The 20,229-nt window shown below is 40.3% G+C and overlaps 1 long non-coding RNA gene and 1 pseudogene across 1 annotated transcript; both read right to left on the minus strand.

The window, feature by feature from the left end:
- Positions 1 to 4,481: 4,481 nt before the first annotated feature.
- LOC114487400 (uncharacterized) lies at positions 4,482 to 8,635 on the minus strand. The gene is made up of 3 exons (XR_003682459.1): positions 8,501 to 8,635; positions 6,118 to 6,274; positions 4,482 to 4,592 (listed from the first exon to the last, which is right to left on the minus strand). It is a non-coding gene; the product is annotated as an uncharacterized lncRNA (long non-coding RNA).
- A 684-nt stretch (positions 8,636 to 9,319) lies between these two features.
- On the minus strand, positions 9,320 to 15,676 carry LOC102994208 (nucleoplasmin-2-like; annotated as a pseudogene).
- Positions 15,677 to 20,229: the final 4,553 nt, after the last annotated feature.

Here is a 20,229-nt window from a genome sequence, read left to right on the forward strand (position 1 = left end):
GGGTTCGTGCCCCGGTCCGGGGGGATCCCGCATGCCGCGGAGCGGCTGGGCCCGTGGGCCATGGCCGCTGAGCCTGAGCGTCCAGAGCCTGTGCTCCGCAACGGGAGAGGCCACAGCAGTGAGAGGCCCGCCTAGCACAAAAAAAAAAAAAAAAAAAGATAGACTTGTATGTGCTAATATGAAATGACCTTCAAGATATATTTCTAACTGAAAAGAATAAGATGTGAAGCATTACCTATTTTATACTAATATCTTCATAAAATAGTATTCCTCTACTTACATATGCACAGAATACATCTGGACACCCAAGAAACCATTAATAGTGGTTGCCTGTGCGGTGGGAGAGTAATTTACCTTTTTTTTTTTTATTTTTGATTCTGAATCTTATTCTATTTTTATCATTACTTAAAAAAATACTAGTTAAGGGGCTTCCCTGGTGGCGCAGTGGTTGCGCGTCCGCCTGCCGATGCAGGGGGGCCGGGTTCGCGCCCCGGTCTGGGAGGATCCCACGTGCCGCGGAGCGGCTGGGCCCGTGAGCCGTGGCCGCTGAGCCTGCGCGTCCGGAGCCTGTGCTCCTCAACGGGAGAGGCCGCAGCAGAGGGAGGCCCGCATACCACCAAAAAAAAAAAAAAAAAAAAAAAAAAAAATACTAGTTAAAAAAATGCTGAATGGAATTGAGATATGTTATCCTCAGCTTTTTTTTTTACTCCATTTTCAAGGCAGTTTCCCAAGGTAGTTTTGTAGCATGTAGGATTTTAAGCAAGATGAATAGCTGCCATAGCTTATCCTAGGTTATGCCAAATTTCCACTTACCCTCCCTCATTTGTTTTTTCCTACATAGCAAACAATATTATAATTCAGTGTGTCTCTTTCCATTGACCTTAAGTTGAGGTGATTTCTGAAAAAATAAAAGCTGAGCTCTTGAACATAAACAACATTCCTGAGACCTCTGAATGTATACGCTGTATTGTTAAGAATTCCTGCTTGAGAAGGTAGTCATTCATAGAGCAGTTAAACAGAAACAATATGGAGGACATATAAAATAATCAGGACAAGAAGGTAAATATTAACACAGCCCATTGAAATGGATGTCAAGAATGGGACACCTGGGCTTCCCTGGTGGCGCAGTGCTTGAGAGTCCGCCTGCCGATGCAGGGGACACGGGCTCGTGCCCCAGTCCTGTGCTCCGCAACGGGAGAGGCCACAACAGTGAGAGGCCCACGTACCGCAAAAAAAAAAAAAAAAAAAAAAAAAAAGAATGGGACACCTAAATTACTTTATACATTTTTTTTTTTTTTTTTTCGGTACGCGGGCCTCTCACTGTTGTGGCCTCTTCCGCTGTGGAGCACAGGCTCCGGACGCGCAGGCCCAGCGGCCATGGCTCATGGGCCCAGCCGCTCCACGGCATGTGGGATCTTCCCAGACCGGGGCACGAACCCGTGTTCCCTGCATCGGCAGGCGGATTCTCAACCACTGCGCTACCAGGGAAGCCCTACCTTATACATTTTTAAGCTGCATTCCCTCTGGTCAGAAACAGTTAACACTTCTCTGAGCATGCTGCCATACCTGACAGACAGTCACTAACCCAGAACCTGAAATGTCAATAGCAAAATAATTTCTCATCTGACATTTCAAGTGATAATAGGGACATCTGAACAGAAAGCCCCGAAGCAAACAGCTCTTTAACGGGCTTCTTTATCTAAGGGAGAGTCTACACTGACGATCCCTGCTTTTATAATTCAAATTTGGGGTTCAGATACATGAGTGAGGAGAATTGGCATGACTGCATAAATGGAGCTGCCACTCAATTCCATGATTTATTCATTTGCAAATTTATAAAATGACAATGAATGCTCCCTATCTGCTCCCTTCAAAGGCGTGTCATGAGAGGAGGCATCCTGGCCATTAAAGTCAGCTCCACACTACCAGATGGGATCAGAGGTGGTCTGCTCACAGGTATCTGATGGGCCTGGGCAGAGCTCCTCAGTGAGCTAACTTCAGCTTTGCTGTAACTCTCACCTGGGGTCCAGGATTTGAGAGCTCACTGAGCTTCTGCTCAGGTCTCCGCATGTACTCCATCACGTCAGGGCCTTAGGCTGAGCAACCCCTTCTTGATCGCGCTCTGGGTTTTGGAGTGTGGATGGACCCGGATGGAAGCCCCAATGTCCTGCTATTCTCTATTTGCTCCCTTTTGATCACACCCTCTGCCCCTTTCCACCTAGCTCTCTGCCCTCTGGCTTACTGTTGGGTTTGGCCAATGGGAGCCCTGATAGGAGACACGTGGGAGAAATAGAGAGTTGAATGAGGTGGCGTCAGCTGACTGTGTCCTTGAACTGAGGATCACTGCTCCTTTCAAAGTAGCTTCACACAACTTTCTCCTCGCAAGGTCTGGGAGCAACTCTCTCCTCTTGATACTTTGATTCTAGGGGTGTTCACAACAGCTCACCTGCTACTAGCCCCAGTTTACTGCGCTATTTCTCATGGTCCCCCACTTTGCATCTTTATTTGGTAATCCTTTGTAAAACAAACAACCCCTCCTTGAATTATCTTCCTTCAAGTTTGCCACCTGTTTCTGGTTGAGACCCAGACTGATATGCCCCTCTTCACTACTGATGAGATGAATGGCCTCAGACAGATCATGTAACTCCTCTTAGCCTCAGTTTCCTCATTCACAAACTATGAAGATATCCCTTCCTTAGAGAGTACACAGGGATGTATGGGACACTTTGTAAATGTGTTTCTACCCACATTTCTAAGGGGCTACTTACCAGTAGCCCCACATAGCAACTAACTGGCTTGACCTCCTGGGAATTAAGATGATTTCACCTGCCTGACAATGAGTATTGCCTAAGGCTGCTGCTACTATATTCTTGTGATTTCCAGATCTTTATATCTCACTATTTGACAACTCCACTGGAATGTCTCAGAGCTACCTTAAAATCCACTATGGTCCAAACAGAACTCATGTCCTTCCCTTCTAAACTTCCCATGTCCTCTAGTTCAGTAACACCACCATCTACCTAGTTTTTAAAGTCAGAAATTTTGGGAGTCATTCTTGACAACTTCCTGTCTTCCATAACCAACCAAGCAGCAACTCTTTACAATTCTGCCTCCTGTATTGTCTCTGGAATTTGTCTATTATGCCCCAAGCCGAATGCCAGGCTACCATGATCTCTCAGCTGGATCATTGTAATAGCCTTCTACAGGGTTCCCTGTATCCCCTTTTGCACCTTCTAGTCCAGAATCTACAGAACAGCCAGAATGTTCTTTTAAAAATGTAAGTCCTAAAAAAAAAATTTCACAATCAGTAACTCCCTCACTCTCCTGGCTCCAGCCATGATGGATTTGCAGTTTCTTGACATGCTTTTCCAATTTCTGGGCCTTCCCAGAAACCATTCCCTCCACTTAGAATGCTTCCTTTTCCCCACCCCTCCTACTTGGCTAATTCCTGCTCACCCTTCAGACGGAAACTTCCTCACAGCCACCTTCCTCGACCTCCCTACCATTTGACCTGGTCAGGTTCTGCTATTATAAACTCTCTTAGAATCTTATCTTGTAGGTTTCCCTGGTGGCACAGTGGTTAAGAATCCGCCTGCCAATGCAGGGGACACGGGTTCGAGCCCTGGTCCAGGAAGATCCCACATGCCATGGAGCAGCTAAGCCTGTGTGTCACAACTACTGAGCCCGCGCTCTAGAGCCCGCGAGCCACAACTACTGAGCCCGCATGCCTAGAGCCCATGCTCCGCAACAAGAGAAGCCACCGCAATGAGGAGCCCGCGCACCGCAATGAAGAGTAGTACCTGCTCGCCGCAACTAGAGAAAGCCCGTGCACGCAATGAAGACCTAACACAGCCAAAATTAAATAAATAAATAAATTTATTTTAAAAAAAGAATCTTATTTCTTTGTAGTCCTTATCATAATGCTAATTGAAGAATTCTCCTAGAGCAGAAGCTCCATGCTGGAGTTCATCATTGGCTGCCCAGCCCTCACACAGTGCTTTGCATGGTAGTTGACATTCCATAAATAGTTGCTGAATTATGGATGAGTGAAGGCATATTAATACCAGTTTGGACTCTACCCAAGTTTACCTTCCACCGCCCCCTTACTTGAACTGCTGGTGAGCTGTACTGTTATATGAAAATATTTTTATTTTTCCTCTACTTTTTTTTATTATAAAAGTAATGTGCTCACTAAGAAAACTTGGCAAAGTTCAAAAACATGAAAAAAGGAGAAAAAATCCCCCATAACTTCAATGTCTAGCATAGTGTCCATTTTAAACCTCTAGTAAATTTGTGTGGCATTTTACCAGATTTGCTACCTGTGCTTTAATTTGAAATTCCTTTATCCTTACTAACAACTCACACAACTAGCACATGGCTTATTATGTCCTGCCCAGTTTGAGAAAGTCCGATGAGAGATAAATTATAACCCCCCCAAATACACACTGCTGAGTAATAAAGGAAAAATACCTGAATGATGCATCTTCCATCCATAAGATGTTATGGAAAAACCCGAACGAACTTTTTGGCCAATCCAGTAGTTTGATGTAGTTTATTGCTATTCTGAAATTCTTGCCCATACATGTATTTACCTTTCACAATAGGGAAAAAAAATGGTCTAAAAGGGCCACATTTAATCTATGTTCTAATTTTCCATTAAATCAATAGACTTAAAAAATGATCTTATGCCTTTTTTCTTCTTCTCCTTCTTAACTACTAAAGGGCAAAAAATGCACTCTTTGAAAGAACCTCATCAATACTTTTACTGTAGGTCATATTCCTGGGAATCTCTCTCTTTTCCAGTTCTCTTGCCTCTACAGATTTTACTAATCATTGAGCCTGACTATATTTTCATATTAAAAAAAATCATAATTCCTCTGTGACAGATTTAGCTTCAAAATATCATTAATCATATCTGGGTATCTGCAAAGATTCAGAAGGTAAGTATAGGGCATAGTGGGGCAAAATTTAAGAGTGGGTCAAACCTTTTAACAGCAGCATGAGGAAACTCAAAGGAAATATGGGCAACAAACTGTAAAACTCTCCTAGTGAGCAACTTTTAAAAGTTCTAAAACTAACCATTAACACTAGACTCCCTTGTTTAAAGAACTCAATGAGAGGTTTGTCACTGAATGGTTATCTGGAAAAGCCCACCTCAGTCAGACACGTGTGGGCATGTGAACAGATCTTGAAAAATCTGTTTGTGCAGCGGGCAATTCATTTTTGTTTCTAGGACTGGCTCTGAGCCTAGAAGAACTGCTTTCATACCCATTCACCTCTGGAATTTTTTATGATAACCTTGCAAAATCTTTTTACTTGACAAGTAAATTGCTTCTACCTTGAAAGCAAGCGATTTAAAGAAGATGAAATTAAAAGATCCCCTCAGTACTGCAAATTCCAGAAAACAATAATGCAGACATGGTATTTTTTAGCAGTCCATCATAATGTAACACTATCTCCAAAAGAATATATGAAGATAAAATGAATATATCTTGTCCAGAAGAATATCTGAAGATAAAATGAATATATCTTGTAACATCTAACCATGCACAGGTATATGAGTAACATAATAAGAGAATAGAAAGAAAGAAAAAAAAAAGGAAGTTAGAGGGTTGTTTTATCCAAGCAGCAGCTTTATAGCTTTGAGGGAGATGGAACAACTGCTCCTAACCTACCTCAATGTAAGAAACAACAACAAAAATAGTCTTTCAGAAACCAGACCCACATCTAAAGCTGTATAGCTCCTATTCACAGGAACTGTGCTTGTCCAAACACCAGGGCCTGAACTAGGGAGAGATGAGTAGTGAGGAGCCTGCTGGCCCTACATTTAAGGAGATGCACACTCTCAGGATGGGTCAAGCACAGGGTCAGATCTGAGAGCAAGGGCCTCCTTAAAAGTTGAGCCCCAGCACCTCACTCACCTCCCCCTGGTCTGGGCCCTGCCAAATGCTACATGATAACAACATTCATGTGATGCTTTTTCAAAGTAATGCTGTATACTTTATTTTATTTAAGACTTATGACAACCCCAGGAAGTATCAATAGATATACAATTACGCTCATTTTACAGATGAGGAAACTGAGGCTCAAGGTTAAGTGATTTACCCAGTTACTCACCAGCAAGCAGGGTATCTAGACTTGAATGTGGCACTGGCATTCTTCCACTCAGCACCCCCCTCATATGCCACTCAGAACAGCTTATCTCTGAATTCCAAGCGGATGCCTTCCAGCAGGTATCAAGGCAATTTTCAATATATGGTCTCAGGAACACAGACTGAAAATAATTTGGAAGTTACAATAAACTTACTCTCCACCTAACTATTCATCCAATCTCTATTTATAACCAGCACCAAGAATTACATATTTCACCCAAAAAAATCCTTAATCTATATTTTGTAAGAATATACATTGACATATTCTATACAGCTTTTGAATAAAAGACAGTTATACCCCCAAAGAGTCCACTCCATATTATCCAAAATCATGATATTCCCTACAATATCAGGGTCAAAGTAAAAATCAATTATAGTGCCATATTATACTAAATAAAATTTTTCTTTGAAAAAATGTATTCTAAATAAAACACTGACATGGAGATAATATGACTCAGTGTTTTCTAATTCAATGTTGTCATAAAAGGAAATAGGGACTTCCCTGGTGGCACTGGTTAAAAATCCACCTACCAATGCAGGGGACACAGGTTCAATCCCTGGTCCGGGAAGATCCCACATGCCACGGAACACCTAAGCCCACAAGCCACAACTACTGAAGCCTGCACACCTAGAGCCCGTGCTCCGCAACAAGAGAAGCCACTGCAATGAAGAGTACCTGCTCGCTGCAACTAGAGAAGGCCCACGCGCAGCAACAAAGACCCAACGCAGCCAAATAAATAAATAAACACGTTTTTTTAAAAAAAGGAAATATATTCTGGTTATATATTAGTGGTTTTATTAAAATTATCTTAATATATTTTTATTAAAACACTATTTTTTTTTTTTTTTTGGCGGTACGTGGGCCTCTCACTGCTGTGGCCTCTCGCGTTGCGGAGCACAGGCTCCGGACATGCAGGCTCAGCGGCCATGGCTCACGGGCCCAGCCGCTCTGCGGCATGTGGGATCTTCCCGGACCGGGGCACGAACCCGTGTCCCCTGCATCGGCAGGCGGACTCTCAACCACTGCGCCACCAGGGAAGCCCCTAAAATGCTTTTTTAACCTATAAGCATTCCATAATATACCTCACAAAACGATAAAAGATTTTAAAAATTCCTGGAGAGTGGAGTTGTTCTGTAAAAAGCAGTTCTTGAGTTTAAAAAGGTGGGGGCAGGGGGAGAGGTTTGACTCAGTGCTTGCATTTTTCAGATGAATAAATAGGTCCAGCTAGAAGTGGCCTGTCAAGGTCACCCAGTTAGTGGCAGGGCCGGGACCTGCATCTCCTGATCCCCAATCCAGAGCCCTTTCCCTGAACCTTGCTGCCTCCTGATAACACATCAGGCAATTTCCCCTTCATGCTAAAAACAAATCGGAAATATTGCACAACTCAAATTTCTATTTCCTTATTTAACATGTGGAATAACTTTCATCTACAGTTCAAGGCTTTCCCTCCTCCTCCCTAGATTAAAGGGATACAGCCATTATAACCAAATTTCTGCACAATATTTAAGTTCCGTATGCTATTTTTGTGCAATGAAAAAAACTTCCTACCAAAAAATAAAGATTACAAAGAGGAATTATAAGTTTTATCACACAGAGGTTGCTTTTCCTTTTCTTCCTGTGTCTGATACCTACTCCTGTGTTTTTTTCTTATAAGGCTAATCAAATACAGTCCATGCTCAGTTTTCCACCTGGGTGCTTCCTTGACTGGCGTTTGTTTATGCATACTGTGGACCGAAGAAAGAGACAATGCCCCAGGCAGGGAGCAGATAAAAGCAATTGTCACTCAGTGTTTGTAATAAGGAAGGTGGAGTAGCTTCTGATACTAGGAGAGAATTAGAAAATAAAATAAGTTTGTACACAGACACCCATACACATGCACGTGTGCGCCCTCAAGGGACATTTATATGCATTATCAGATTCAATCTCCACAAGGACCTTAGGAGGTAGATATTATCCAGTTTTCACATGAGGAAATTGACTTGCCCAAATGACAGACTCAAGATCACACAGCTGGTATGTGACAGCACAAGGATCTGACCTGAGACTGTCTGACTCCAAAAACCCACAGGAAGGAAAATTTTTCTCCCTTCTATTTCCAGAGATTGATTTTCTACCCCTCCCCAACAAAAATAAAAAGGAGTAGAAATGGTCAGATCTGTATCAGGAACAAGTAATCCCATAAGGACTGAAGTCCTCTAGGAATAGTATCTTCTTAAAAAGTCTCCAAGAGACAGGTGACAGCATTCTTTAAGGAACTGATTCAAGAGCCAGAAAAGATACTGAGAAAAAGGAAGAGAAAGAATGGGCATGAATAGGGAGTGTCATTAAATGAGCAAAAATGACTTACTGTATTAATGATAGCTAAAGAATAAATTGTGACCAAATGCTGATGACCTCACTGCTGAGTCCCACAAAGCCTTTAGACAGTCGCCTGGACCAAACTTTCGCTGCTGTTTTCAATAGCATGTGGGAGAAAGGTGAAAGAGCCAGGTCCCTGCAAGAGAAGTATTAGCAGCATTTTAAAAGATAAGAATGATTTTAAAAAATTTAAAAAATAAAAGACAAGAATGAGACTGTTTACAAAGTGGTGGTTCTTTGTGTTACTAACTCAAGCAATGCAGTTTTTTTAAAATTGAGGTGAAATTCACATAACATAAATCAACCATTAACATTTTAAAAGGTGTACTATTCAGTTGCATTTAGCACATTTCACTGTATTGAGCAATCATCACTTCTAACTAGATCCAAGACATTTTCATCATCCAAAAGGCAACCCTGTACCCACAGTAATGCAGTTTTGCAGAAATACTGATAGAAAACTGGCAAAAGAGAAGAAAGTAAGACAAAAGTTCCAGTGGTATGGCAAAAAGTGAGAAGTAGCTACCTGATGAACTTAAGAGAAACAAACAAAAAATCTTATTTAACAAATATTTTGCTGAAACATTATAATGTATAATGTATTGTGCTAAGTGTTGGATACTTAAAAAAAAAATTTCCTAGCAAAGCAAACTTTACTGTAGTGCTGAGGTCAGGGCTCTTCTCTCCAGGTGCTGCTGAAACTAAATAGCTGGGGGTGACGGGCTCTTGTATTGCACCTTCCACAACACCTCCATCACCTTCAGACTCAAATGGAGGGGGGACTGGGGTTGGGGGGGCACCCTAAGTTTGCAGCACACTCCAAGGAAGGCCCACTTGCAGACCCTCTCTCAGTCACTGCAGCTAAGCCATTCCTAGTCCCTCATTTCTTGGATCCCAGCTTTTCAGGTTTGGCCCTTCTCACAGGGCTCTTGTCTTTAAGACTGGTTCTCACTGCTTCTCTTCTTTTTCCACCTTTTTTTCCTTAGTAATGTTCATCTGTTTCTGGGGTACTAGCTTCTTGACTTGTTTGACAGGGGTCTCCTCTTCTAGGGATACATCTATATCATCATTATCTTCCTCCTCTTCCTCCCTTTCCTACTCCTCCACTTCCTCCTCCTCTCAGGGCTCCTGTCTGAAGGACAGTCTTAAGCATCATAACATTCCTGGCCTGAGAAACACAGGTCCAGAGCCAGCCTGGAGCTGAAAAGTGACTAGAGGAGAAAGCTCCAATCCCATCATGGTGACATGGGTAGGATGGTGGTGATGTGATGGGTTTTGTCTTCTTGTCCTCCTGGCTTGCTGGGGACAGAATCTCCACAAGGTTCATCTTCTCTTTGGCTTTTTTTCCCCAAGTAAATCATACTAGACAACAGCTTACAGTCCTGCTTCCCCTGCTTCTGGGGTTCAAAGGTTCAAGTCTGCTACTGGTTTAGCTCACAGCTCCAGAGCATGACTGTTATTGCCTTTTCAGCTGTGCTGCAGCATTAGGATGTGGAAGGTAGCAAAAATACAATCTAGCTTTTGTCTTCAAAAGAGTTTGCAGTCCATTGAAGGATTCAGAGGTATAATCAAATGGTACAAGGTAAGCAAAAGAAAAGGGACTAGAGAGAGAAGGGTTAAGACACCAAAGGAAGGTCATAGGAAGACTACTTGTTTTGTTTAGATAAAGAAAAGTCTTGGGCATGGACCAATGATGATTTTCTCTTTAAGACTATGAAGAGCAGGAAAGTGCCAGGTAAACTGCTAAAATAGGTAAGGATGTTACACTGGCACAAAAACCTAATCCCCACTCTCCAGGAAAAAATGAGGAAAGTAGGGAGCTAGTTAAGGCTTCACGTGACCATAGGTCTTTCTGGTGTTATGGTGTGTAGAACCTCTCACAAGAAAGTGCCGGCCAAGTCCAAGAAACTTCAGGGGAAGATATGAAAAGGAGGTGTTGTTATGCAGTTATAGCTAAATGGCATCATTTGGCCAAAAAAAAAAAAAAAAAAACGGAATGTGAGCATTTAAAACATATAAAGAATAAGCAATATAAACAGGTATGGATGCCAACAATAATAAAACAATGGGACATAAAGAGGAATATGATAGCACTAAAGATGTAAATTATAGAATGGGCATCAGGACTTCCCTGGAGGTCCAGTGGTTAAGACTCTGTGCTTCCAATGAAGGGAGTGCAGGTTCAATCCCTGGTTGGGGAACTAAGATCCCACACACTGCGTGGCGTGGCTGAAAAAAAAAGAATGGGCATTCACTCTGAAAGGGAAGAAAATGTAACAATTAGAGATTAAGCTTCAAATTCCACCCTGCCCAAGATGAAATAGCAAATCCTGCTAAAGAAAGACTTGTAAATATAGAAGACAGATGTCTTTCCAGAAGTATGATGAAGGATTATCAATGGAATGTAAAGACTGAGGACCTAAAAAGTGTGATAGGAAATTATCAAAGAACTCTTAAAGGAGATGTATATTTATAAAAGAATAAACAATAAATCTGAGTATTAAAACAATCTTTGAGGCTATAGAAAATAAGAGAACAAATTAATAAATATGGTTTATATTAAATATAAGACAAAAATATCTTACTAAATGTTTTAGTAAACAATGATTCTCCAATAAAAATGTTCAAGATAAGGGGCAGCAACTACCATTGCATGGGTTATAACTAAATATATTTGGAGTCAGTCAAGATTAAGGGGAAGGAAGAGATGAATTACAGTTCCAAAGAAAAATCTTACGGGTCTTTCTCAGAGGAAGGAGAAAGATGAAGAACAAATCACCGTCTTAAAAATAAAGACTGGGAAATCAGAAACAGGAAGAACTACAGATGTAGAAAGTCAGGAAAACTGTTGCTATATGGATAAAATATATTAGAAAGAGAAGAGTGAAGCAAATAAAGGGCCAGCAGACAAATCCACTGCATTTATAAGAAATGGAATTTTTCCATTTTCATGATGGATGAACAATTATAAATAGGTGTAAAATATATGTTTGGAAATAAAACATGAGAATCAAATGAGTTAATAAGGACGGAAGTGCTTGAAAAATTATAAGCCAATATACAAATAAGAGCTTTTATTTCAAGTATGTGATGTGAGGCTCTTAAGATTAATTATATTATTTTAAGATTTATTATTTATTTACTTAATTTTTTTTTTGGCTGCATCGGGTCTTAGTTGTGGCACGCAGGATCTTCATTGAGGCATGTGGGATCTTTAGTTGTGGCGTGCGGGTTCTTTTTCTTCTCTCTCTCTAGTTGTGGCGCGCAGGCTCCAGGGCGCGTGGGCTCTGTAGTTTGCGGCATGTGGGCTCTCTAACTGAGGCACGCTAGCTCAGTAGTTGTGGCGCACAGGCTTAGTTGCCCCACGGCATGTGGGATCTTAGTTCCCTGACCAGGGATCAAACCCACATCCCCTGCATTGTAAGGTGGATATTTTACCACTGGACCACCAGGGAAGTCCCAAGATTAATTTTAAGATAAAGAATTTGTCTAAAACTTGGCAAATATCACAAAAGGTATAGAAATGAATAGTCTTTTTTATATATACAAATATACATTTATATATTGTATATACTATATAAATATTATGTAATTAATATATAGCATTATTATATATTTATATATAAATATATAACCACTTTAATATATATGTGTGTATCTATATCTATATCTATACATCTATATCTATCATGAGCCCTATGGTAAGTCATCTGTCTGTTTTCCATTGAATGGCTGTTCTTTGCCCCACCCTCGCAAAGAAAGAAAAAAAGGCCACAACTTTTTTCAGTGCCCCACATGTAGCAATGCCTCAAGTGAATTCTTCACCTCACCAGATTAAAATTTGTATGATGCATCTGCAGAGTTAGTGTTGATCTTTTTCATAGAGTTGCATCAGCTTTAACAAACATTTGAACATCACAGTACACAAACTCATGTGAACCTAAACCACTTTTGAAAGCTGACTACAGCACAATGCTTGAAGGAAGGGAACTAGATATTAATTACATGCTAAACCAGCGATTTAAGTTATTGTACCTTTCTCGTTTTTCTTTTTTTCCTGATTTTCCTCACTGAAACCAGAAATAGGCTGAAAAATTATAGGATAGATAGATAGTCAGATAGATAATCGATAAATGGAGAAATTTCCCATGGTAACTCTGATTTTTTAAAAATTAATTAATTAAATTTTGGCTGCATTGGGTCTTTGTTGCTGCGCGCAGCTTTCTCTAGTTGCAGCGAGTGGGGGCTACTCTTCCTTGCGATGCGCGGGCTTCTCATTGCAGTGGCTTCTCTTGTTGCAGAGCACGGGCTCTAGGCCCTTGGGCTTCAGTAGTTGTGGCTCGCGGGCTCTAGAGCACAGGCTCAGTAATTGTGGCTCACGGGCCTAGCTGCTCCGCGGCATGTGGGATCTTCCCAGACCAGGGCTTAAACCTGTGTCCCCTGCATTGGCAGGTGGATTCGTAACCACTGTGCCACCAGGGAAGCCCTGCTCTGATATTTTTTATTCATCAAACAAACATCTGTGGAGGAACTACTACATGCCAGGTACTTCGAGGGCTACAAATATGGAACAGACATTGCTTCTGACTTCATAAAGCTGATTACCTAGTGAGGAAGATTGATATGAACATAAATATCTGTAATATATTTATAGAGTAGAGTAGAAATATAGAGTAGAAAGTGATAACTGCTATGAGAGAAATGCAGGTAAGTTGCCACGGGAGCTCAGAAAAAAGAGGTTGCCTACATTTAGGAGAGATCAAGAAAAGCTGGTAGCAGAACCTTGGCCTTAAATTTTAAGCACAGGTAGAATCTGAACAAGTGAAAACAGGAAGCAAGAATCAATGGGACAGGGCTTCCCTGGTAGCGCAGTGGTTGAGAATCTGCCTGCTAATGCAGGGGACACGGGTTCGAGCCCTGGTATGGGAGGATCCCACATGCTGCGGAGCAACGAGGCCCGTGAGCCACAACTACTGAGCCTGTGCATCTGGAGCCTGTGCTCCACAACAAGAGAGGCCGCGATAGTGAGAGGCCCGCACACTGCCATGAAGAGTGGCCCCCACTCGCCGCAACTAGAGAAAGCCCTCGCACAGAAACGAAGACCCAACACAGCAAAAATAAATAAATTAATTAATAAACACCTACCCCCAACATCTTCTTTAAAAAAAAAAAAAAAAAAAGAATCAATGGGACAAAGGCAGAGAGCCAGAACAGTTCTGGGCATGGAAAGAAAGAGCAGGGAGCTTGAAAGGCTGAGGTAAAAGGAGTAATGGGCCACAAGGATGGGACGCTGCACTGCATCAGATGGTACAGGACTTTGTGTGCCATGAGGAGTTTGTATTTTACAATGCAGTAAACAGAAAGGTATTAAGGTTTTGAGCAGGAAAGTAACGCGAGAAGAGCTGAATTTGAGATTAAGCTGATAACCCAAGTATAAAATCATGTGTAAAAAGGTTAGGGAGAAGAGGCCAGGTGAGAGTCAGAAGGAGGGGGCATGGAGGAAATAAACATTATAAAAACAGAATCAAATAAATGTTTCATATTCCTGTTACTAATTTGCATTCCAGGAAACTAAATTCTATTAAGTTAATGTAGAAACAAGCCTTTGATTGATTGCTACCAGTCACTTGTACCCAAATGTACACAGAAAATTACCCCAGCTCGCTCTCTAAAAAAAAAAAAAGAAATATGTAATATCAAGAGCTTCTGAGAGTCCTCTCAAGGTGAATTTTTCTCCTTCAAATACTGAATCCGTCATTAGGATTCTTCAGGGAGAGCTCTCATAATCCAGAGGTTAAGGAATATGGAACTCTAGTCACAGAACTTTGGACTAATCACAGAACTCTGGGTCAATTTGTCCCACCTCCAACTTTACCAAGAGTGAAACTGAGCCCCAAAGCTCAGCCTCAAAGCACAGGGTACTGACCTGTCCAGGGAAACTTGTCTGGTTAGAACTCAAATCTCCTGATCCCTGCCCCCACCCCCTAACTCACATTCCATTGTGGATACTCTGGGTTGGCTAGAAGTGAAGTATCAAAATAAAATAACTCTCTTAATTTGCTGGGGCTTTAAAAAATGGGTTTCAAACAAATAGCCATCAAGAAAAAAAATATGGCTCTACCAGAAAATTGGAAATCTGCAAGATATACATATATATATATATTTTTTTACATAAATCAATAGCAAGGTATTGCTATCTAGTTGGAATATTGACATACCACACACCTTGCTCATTAGGTGTCATAAAACACTGAGTTAAATGTAGTGTAGCAACTACTTGACTCTTTCTGGAAAATTCTGGTTACTTTGAGGAATTCCGTAGGTCTCACAGAGACTTGTGGTCTCCAAACTCCAAACATTTTTTGTGTGTAGAATAACAAATATGTTTTTAATAGAATTCAATTTGGGATTTCAGGAAGTTACTGAAAATCTGCAGCCTATAGGCATTGCAGAAATGAAGGAAAAGGTCATCAATCTCTCAAAATTCTGGCAGGAAAGGAGTGGCTGTTTCCAAAGTTCTTTTTCCTTTGCAGTAAGCTGCTTGTTGGTGCCAGAAACAGCTCATCAGCAATATTGTTTCATTTAATAGGGATGTTTTGAGAGAGAGAAAAAAAATTAGTAATGTGTGCTGTGATTTTTCAAACCTCATGTCCCAAAGCCTACAATAATCTCGCTGCGTTCTATTTTAAAAAAGGAAACCAAATGTTTGAGAATTGATATTTAAGTCTACCTTGTTCACTGCAATCACATACTTTAACCTTATCACAAAAAGCAACATGTAGTTTCTTTAAATGCTGCCAAGTCAAAAAAGAAAAAAAAAAGTCATAGATTCCATTGAGGACTCAGTGTTTTTCCGTGTGTAACTTATGTTACACATAGTAAGAACCATAGCTACAAATTAGCATTTCTTTACCTCTACTAGAGGGTTCATCCTCTACTGCCCCTAAATCAGGGTACCCAGGGATGTCACATGTGCACTCCAAGAATAGGCTGCCGAATGGTATTCAGAGTTCTCCTTGCCTGTTAAAAACAGCTGCTGCCAACCTTCCAAGCTGTGTCATTGCTGCTCACCAAAGGCACTGCCACTGTATGCTAGGAGGTCTGCAAGGCTGAAGTCCAACTTCAAGGCATCGGAAGTGTTGACAGTCCCGGCACCAACAGTCATACCACTGATAAGCTGCACTCCCTGTGTCCTAAGATTAGCAAAAGAAAACAAAAAAAACAGCTCCATTAGCTCTTACTAGATCTTATATTACAGCTGTGCTGGGGTCACAGGACTCAGGGACAGACTGTTCAATAGCTATTTGTTGAAAGAATGAATGAGTCCACCAGGCTGGGCTGCAAACAATCTTGAGTGGCAGACACAATGATGTACTCAGATATATTCAACTCCATCTGCTGCCCTTAATGCAACCTCTGTAATTTGGTTCTTTCTTCTACTGGGTTAGTTCTTCTTTGGAAGCAACTTGAGTTGTCTTATAAATAGAATTCCAGAGGGCCCACCTCCACCAGACCCCAGGAATGCCCAGATATGCCTGAATACTAGGGAGGAGAAAACGTAGGTTCAAGCATTACCACATACTATCTTTCTTTATCTTATAAAAGGGAATTACAGAATTGACATACAAAATTCAAGTTTATGTTTTTTATATGATTCTCATCAGAAGTTATGAATTGGTAGGCTGTGGCCAAATCTGGCCAGATGATTTTTTTTAAACCCACATGATTTTTTAAAAAATTTGAATCAGAATACATCTAAATCAATAGTTCTCATACATGAACATGTGTCAGAATCAAGCTTATTAAAACTCAGATTGTTGGGCTCCACCCCCAGTCTCTGATTCAGCTGATCTGGGTTGGGGTCTGATAATTTGAATTTCTACCTAGTTCTTGATGCATTTCTGGTCTGGGGACAGACTCTGAGAACCACTTTTTGCGGGTTCTATGGTTTTCCCAAACCCCATCACCAGACCCCATTGTATTTCATCTGGCCTATTTTACTTATTCTAGATACCTGTCTGGCTTTTGAGTTTGAAAGCTGAGTCTCAGTATTTCAGCTGAAAATCCTTTTTCAGCCTGATTCAGGGAGATGACTGTATTACTCACTTTGTTTCACTTAAAATACTTGGTTTCTCTATAATATTACAACAAAGTGTTCAGTAAATGGTGTTTCTAATACTCAGGTCCTTATTTTTCATTATGGCTACTATTGACAATTGATTATTCATGAGATTACCACCACCTTTTCCCCCATGCACATAGATTTGCCTGATATCAGCTAAATCCAGAAGTGGGAAATGAAAAAGTCTGGGCTGTTTATGACAAATGAGAAAGCAATTCAATTTTTGTCTATTTATGTTCAATCCTATCACTTTTAAAAATAAATGGTGATTTTTCAAGCATATGTATATTCGAATTTTTTAATTTGTACCTTGGTCAAAGACCAAATATTGCCTGAACAACAAATACTGATTATATTCATAGCTATAGACATAGTAATAAGTGAGGGCAATTTAAATCTGTCATAAAGAATAAATATTTTTACATTTTTGTTTTTTAACTTTCTATTAAAATATAACAGATAAACAGAATAGTACATATATCTTAAGTGTACAGGTCATTGAATTTTCACAAATTGAATATACGTATCTAACCAGCACCCAGAGCAAGAAATAGAACATCACCAGCTCCCAGAAATCTCCCTCACCCCTTTCACAATTTTAAACCCAAGGATAACCACCATCCTGACTTCTAACGTCATAGATTTGTCTTGCCTGTTTTTGCAATTTATACAAATGGAATCACAGTATGTACTACATTGTGTCTGGCTTCTTTTGATCAGCATTATAAGATACACTCACAATGGTGTATAGAGTTTGTTCATTCTCTGCTGTACAGTATTCCACTGTGTGACCATACTACTGTTTATTCATTCTACTGTTCATCAGCATTTGGGTCATTTACACTTTGAGGTCATTAGAAAAAGTGCTTCTACAAACATGCTCATATGTCATTTGCTGCATTCTGTTGAGTGCATACCTAGGAGTAGAATGGCTGGGTCATAGGGCATGTGTACAGTCAACTTTAGGAGATACTGCCAGTTTTCCAAAGTGGTCTTACCAATTCATACACCCACTAGAAGTGTATGAAAGTTCCAATTTCTCTACGTTCTCACCAACACTTTGGATTTCACTTACACTTTAAAGACAGATAGGCTTGCCTGGATTTAAGTCATCGGTGTCTTCATTTGATTTTCATACATTTTAAGTTCACTGTAAAACTTCTATCACTTTCAAGAAATAGAGGCATGAATCTGTCTTTAATAAATGATTGGGTTTCACAACAAATTTGTAAATAGACACCTTAAATCAGTGAATTTGCTACCTAAGTGAATTTTCCTCCTGCCATGTATTATCTACTGTTTATTTTTAAGCCACAAAGAATATTCTATATGGGAAGATACGATTGTTCTCTGTGTTTACAGCTCTAATCTAAAGGTGTAACCAAGAGTACTTTGCATTTGGTGACTGGCTGCTGTTGTTTGTAGAAACTCTTCCTGCAAGTGATGCTCTTTTAGAACCACAATTTCAATAATGCAGTAAGAAGTTCAGGTTCAGGACCTCACTCTAGGAAGTCAGAGATTTCTGGATAATGTCGGCCCACAGGGAATAACATTGACAGTTTCTGGCCAAAGGTTGACTCTAATGATCAGTAACAAATTTTCTAATGTCATGCAACTCCTCTCACTCTGCTGTAAGTGGCTCCTTCAAAAACACTGAGATAAAGCACAAATAAAGACATCATTTGTGTTGCTATCAAGGACTAGCTGGGGAATCAGTCTTAGGCCCCTGGGACCTTCTTTTTTTTTCTAGGCTGGTTTTCTCCAAAGAATCTCTGGTAATCAAGTGTTATAATACAGTAAATGTTTTATTTAATTGTTTAATTGAGCAGGAAATGGCCTTAGCAGACCCAAGGTATTTTGTATTTCACACGCTTAATGTTTATTTCTTTCCTTTTCTTGTCTAATTTGAGTGATTTCTGACTTTGATACACTGCATCTTAAATTTTGTTGTTTCACCTGGGTAAGTACAATATTTACACCTTTCTTCTCTTAATATTTAACAGCTTAACAATGTAAATTCTCATTCCATATTTGTCACTTTTAACCGCAAGTTGGATAAGCGGATAATCATTGTTTTCGATGATTTTCTTTTTTTAAAGTATAATGATTTTGATTTTTTTAAAAAGATACATGCTCATTTTAAAAATTCAAGCAATTAAGAAAAGTATAACAAGTAAAGCAAAAAAATTACTCCCTCTTACCACTCAGAAATTAACCATTGCTAACCTTCAGTGAATGTTATTCTAGACATCTCTCTATGCCTATATACATATAAAAGAAGATAAACAGATGTTATTAAAATTGGATCACACAACAGTTATTGGTTAATAAAAAATATTAGACTTAAATTTAACAAAAGAAAAGCAAACTGAATGATATGAAATAGCTGAACTTCACATAAATTTTTCATCATATTTCAGGCATATTTTAGAGATTGGGCTTGCCTCAGTCCTGATCTCTAACACTTGGCTAAACCTAGAGGAATTTCTTCTTTTTTTTTTTTTTTTTTTTTTTTTGTGGTACGCGGGCCTCTCACTGTTGTGGCCTCTCCCGCTGCAGAGCACAGGCTCTGGGAGCACAGGCTCAGCGGCCATGGCTCACGGGCCCAGCCGCTCCGCAGCATGTGGGATCCTCCCGGACCGGGGCACGAACCCGTGTCCCCTGCATCGGCAGGCGGACTCTCAACCACTGCACCACCAGGGAAGCCCTAGAGGAATTTCCTGATTGCGTATCCAGTGATATTAGCCTCCTCAATCTCTAATAGTTCATCTTATTGTAATGTGTGTTTTTGTCAGTAGCCTGTTATTCTTTCTGTTAAAAGATAAAATGTAAAGAAAGAAATGAAGAAGGCAAAGAAGAAAAGGAAAGAAAGAAGGAAGGAATGGGGGAAGGAAGAAAGGAGGAGAGGAATGAAAGTGTATATTTCAATGTCTATATTCCAGTTCATCGTTGTAGTGGTCTTCCTAATTAAAGTGCCATGTAAATTGTAGATGATGCTTGCTGAGCATTCTAGGGAGAACTAGTTTTTTGTTAAATAGGTCTGGGCTTCCTACTTCATTATGGAACAGGTCCAAAGGACCACTATGGTATGGTCACATCAGAGTTTATGGTACGCTGCCTGATCCATATCATCTCACTGTGGAAGGAGTTTGCACTAAAAGTCTAGTCCTGTTCAATCTATTTTACGCAGCCTGTTATTGCTATGAGGCTTCTTTTTTAACCTACAAAATTCTAATGAGATTAGCTTTAGATCATCAGCACAAAACCCCAGAGCAGTGGTAACTAACAAAAAAAAACCCGTACAAGAAGACATAAAAATGTTGATGGATTGTGTATTGTATGCTCTCCACAATGACACAACCATGAACTTGTAGAATGTCTGGGTAATGTACCAAGCAGCACCAGGGAAACTCTAATACTCAGTCCTTGCATTAAGGACACAGAACACAATGCTATCAATTGCATCTCATAAACTAGACTGTAAAGAATCTAAGAAGGCTATAATTGAAAATGAACTGAGGGACTTCCCTGGTGGCACAATGGTTAAGAATCTGCCTGCCAATGCAGGGGACACGGGTTCCAGCTGGTCCGGGAAG

The sequence above is a fragment of the Physeter macrocephalus genome, chromosome 12 (genome assembly GCF_002837175.3).
Source record: "Physeter macrocephalus isolate SW-GA chromosome 12, ASM283717v5, whole genome shotgun sequence".
NCBI classification, from domain to species: domain Eukaryota; kingdom Metazoa; phylum Chordata; class Mammalia; order Artiodactyla; family Physeteridae; genus Physeter; species Physeter macrocephalus.